Source organism: Lutra lutra, chromosome 2 (genome assembly GCF_902655055.1).
Source record: "Lutra lutra chromosome 2, mLutLut1.2, whole genome shotgun sequence".
Classification (NCBI taxonomy): Eukaryota; Metazoa; Chordata; class Mammalia; order Carnivora; family Mustelidae; genus Lutra; species Lutra lutra.
This window is the reverse complement of record NC_062279.1, coordinates 565,426-569,558: the sequence shown is the minus strand read 5'-3', so window position 1 is coordinate 569,558 and position 4,133 is coordinate 565,426. Positions and strand designations below refer to the sequence as shown.

Genomic DNA, 4,133 nt, shown 5'->3' with positions numbered 1-4,133 from the left:
CCCACGGGGGACCGGCCAGTGCTGGAGTGTGGCTGTCCTGACGGAGACACGCAATCCCAATGTGTACACTCTAAGGGGGCTCCTAATAGCCCACTGGCCAGCCGCAGGTGTAGACAACACACAGTCCTACCGAGCTGGTGACTTGCTCTGCTAACCAGAGACCCTAGAGCAGAAAAGCTCTCCACAGCTTTCCTTCTCCCCCCAACCACTTCCCCCGCACTCAGGGCGGCACAAAGTCCAGCTGTAGCTTATCTGTCCCATCCTGTGCCCCCAGCTGCCCTCCAGGAAAATGCCATTTTGGTCAGGATTACAGTATTTTGAGAGTCCAGTTCTAGAGAATGGAATCAACCTTTGCTGATTTAGGCAGAAAGACTGCATAAAAGCCTATTAGCTAATAAAACTGTGGAGAATGATGAAGATTCAGACTCTCGTGAGCCTCCGGGGGAATTCCCCAAACCACAGCCCAGGACCCAGCTGCTAACGGACGTGTTGTTCCCAGTGCAATGAGGGACTGGCCGCTAGGACTGGGAAGGGACCTCCTCCTCCCTCTCCAGAACACGCCATGGCTTACAAGTCCCACTCCAGCCATCAGCGCCTCCCTCACCGGCTCTCCACGCCTCAGTCGGGTCCCAATGAAGACTCCCGTGAGGCCGTCCGCTTGTTGAACCTGTGTCAGCTCAGGAGCTGTGGGAAGGGAGTCCAGGAAATGCCGCGTGAAGACTGGGCCGGCGTGCCTGCGGGTATGCCTTCTGGGGGGCCGCTCCCACTTGTGCTCTTTGTCAGAGGGAGAGAGAGGGAGAGAGAGAGCGGGAACACAAGCAGGGGGAGCGGCAGAGGGGGAAGCAGGCTCCAGTGAGCAGGGAGCCTGATGCAGGACTTGATCCCAGGACCCCAAGATCCTGACCTGAGCTGAAGGCAGACGCTTCACTGACACCCTATTTTTCTTTCTTTTGATGAATAGGGTTACTTTTGCAGGACTTTTTTTCAAGTGTTATACTAGTAGAGACGGGCACTGTTCAAACCTGACTCCCGCTGGGCACTGTTCAAACACACATCAAAGCCGACGCAGTGTGGACCTCCCATGTGGCCGGGCTGTGACCTGAGGGTGTGAGAGTGACATCTTGAGGGTAGTCTCCAGTCAGTTCCGGTTAAACATTTGTTTACTCCTGAGGTACGAACACGCGATGGAGAGGAAGGAAGTCACGTCAGCAGCGGAGGTGGGAGGGTTACAACATCCCTGAATCCCTGAAGTCCCGAGTGCGGGCTGGTCAGAAGCCCGGAATGGAGAGAGAACTAAAGAAAGAGTGGAAACTGCACACATTAAAAAAAAAGAAAGAAAGAAAGAAAAGAAATTTACCATAAAAATCAATGGAGAAGCGGCAATACCGCCTCCCAATTCAGAACCAAAAAAGAGGAAGAAAAAGAGAAAAATGGTGGTGATGCTGGGCGTGATACCAAAACCGCGAAGACTGAAGACAAAGGGGGCTCTGGAGGGGCTGAGCTCCCCAAGAGACAGAACGGGGTGGAGAAGCCGGATGATCCAGAGGAGGACAGCAAAGTGCCCACCCACCCCAGGACGGACGGGAGGCTGGGGGGACACTTTATTGGCTTCTCTCATGGATCTTGTCAATGAGAACGCTCTGAGGGCAAGAAAATAAATGGGTTGTACACAAGACTGAAATTCAGCGTGAAAGTGTCAGAGGCTCCTGGAAGGCAGGGACCTCCGCGCGGCCGCAGAACCAGGCAGGGGCAAAGCGCTGGCATTTCCCATCCGGCCATCGAAGTCCTTGTCAGGTTAAGTTCACACCTAGGAACGCAACTGGGGTTCTCACCCTCCCACCTATGAGGGGACCGGCCACGCCCACTTTCGGTGTCCTTATGAGGCTAACGACGCACCATGTTCACACCCGCGGTTGACGACGGGCAGCCGCAGCACGTCGGCGGGAACACCAGAGTCGGTAATGGCATCAAGATCTTGGTGGCCACCGCAGGCCGCCCCCAGGAGCACGTGCAGAATACCGCAGCATTTGTGTCTAAAAACCTGCAGTGTCTGCTCAGTGACGAGGCCCATCGTATCTTGGAGGTTGGGTTTGGAGAGGAATTAAAACTAATTATTAAACTTCTGCCAACACACAGGCAAACCATATCCTTTTCTGCCACACAAACTCGAAAAGCTGAGGACTTGACAAGGGTTTCTTTGAAAAAGGAGCCATTGTACGTTGGTGTTGGCGGCCATAAAGCCAACGCAGCAGAGGACGGTCTTGAGCGGAGCTATGTTGTTTGTCCTCGGAAAAGAGACCCTCCTGCTCTTCACACTCCTGAGGAGAACCGGAAGAAGCTGATGGTCTTTCCATCCCGTACGACCGTGAAATACACTACGATGGGGGAGCCGCATCGATCTGCCCGTCCTGGCCATTTAGGGAAGGCAGAAGCACAGTGAGCGGGTGGCCACATTCCTCTGGTTCTGCAGATTCGGGGACGTTGCTCTGCACCGACGCGGCAGCAAGGTCGACTGCACTGCTCAGTGGGACCCTCCAGACGACCCCACGGAACACACTCATCGTGTGGGAAGAACAGCCAGAGGCCTAAGCGGGAGAGGGTGCGCCTTGCTCGTTTTGCGCCCTGAAGAATTGGGTTTCCTTCATTACTTGAAGCAATCCAGGGTTCCGTTAAGTGAATTTGAGTTTTCCTGGTCCAAAATTTCTGACATTCAGCTCAGCTTGAAAAATTGATTGCAAAGAACTACTTCCTTCATAAGTCAGCTCAGGAAGCATAGAAGTCCTACACTCAAGCATATGATTCCCATTCTCTGAAACAGGTCTTCAATGTTAATAACTTATATTTGCCTCAGGTTGCTCTGTCATTTGGTCTCAAGGTGACTCCTTTTGTGAACAGCAACGACGGCAAGCTTAAAAAGAGAGGAGGTGGCGGTGGCTTCGGCCACCAGAAAGCCAAGAACACCGAGAAGTCCAAAATCTTCAAACACATTAGCAAGAAGTCCTCCGGCCGCCGGCAGTTCTCCCACTGAAGACACACCTTCCTTTCATCTCGAATAGCTTTGTCCTGAAACGGATCTTTTTCACCTTTCTCTACAAAGGAATTGTGGCTGCAGGACTGGGACCGATGGAACAGCCGTATGAGTTGATGTGGGTTGCAAGCTCTGGGCACTGGTACTTCCAGGAGATACCACTCTCATGTGGGCATGTAAAACAGAGTTCAGTTTTTCTAGGTTGTTCAAGAGCAAAGCAAGGGATCTTTGGATTTTGTTGGACAACAGAGTATTTTAAATCTTTTGCCTCCAACTTATTGTTTTGGGGGACAAGGTATTTTTTATTTTTTTTTTATTTAAAATCAAGTAATTAACAGAAAATATATTATTGGTTTCAGAGGTGCAGTTAGGTGATTCAGCAGTCTTCTATACACCCACTGCTCATGACATCACATGCCCTCCTTAATGTCCATTACCCAGTGCAGCCTCCCTTAGAAGGTGACCTGGTCCACTGAGGGTGGTGATGCAGAAGATGATCTCAGTTTTTTTGCTTTTCTTTTTTTGGTTTTGATTGTTTCTTGGACCTTCACCATCGTTCTTGACCTCCCCTGAAAATGCCGCTGTGGCTAGAAAGCACGTTTCATTAACGGTGGCGCTGGTTTTTGGAAGTGCCAGATTTGAAAGCAGTGAGCCTTTCCCATTTTTTGTGAGAGCTCAAAGTGTGGCTTATTTGTCATTATTACTTGAATAAAGCACCCTTCGCTGGAAACAGTGGGAACCTGAGATTTTTGAGCTTCATTTACACCAATATATGGGTAATAATCTGCTGCTCTTCCTTTAAGAACTTAGTGAAAATCTTTTTGCAAAAGGCACATAATGATGACACAGCTCATTCAACTTTGTTCCAAGTGGTTTGGATATTGGTGAACCCTTCCAGCTCTGCAGAGTACTCAGGGAGGCAAAGCATTTTTTTTTTTTTTAAGATTTTTATTTATTTATTTATTTATTTGACAGAGAGAAATCACAAGTAAGCAGAGAGGCAGGCAGAGAGAGAGGAGGAAGCAGGCTCCCTGCTGAGCAGAAAGCCCGATGCGGGGCTCGAACCCAGGACCTGGGATCATGACCTGAGCCGAAGGCAGCGGCT

At 50.5% G+C, this 4,133-nt stretch overlaps 1 pseudogene; it reads left to right on the top strand.

Annotated features, from left to right (window-relative positions):
* Nucleotides 1-562: 562 nt before the first annotated feature.
* Nucleotides 563-3,028, top strand: LOC125093923 (ATP-dependent RNA helicase DDX18-like; annotated as a pseudogene).
* Nucleotides 3,029-4,133: the final 1,105 nt, after the last annotated feature.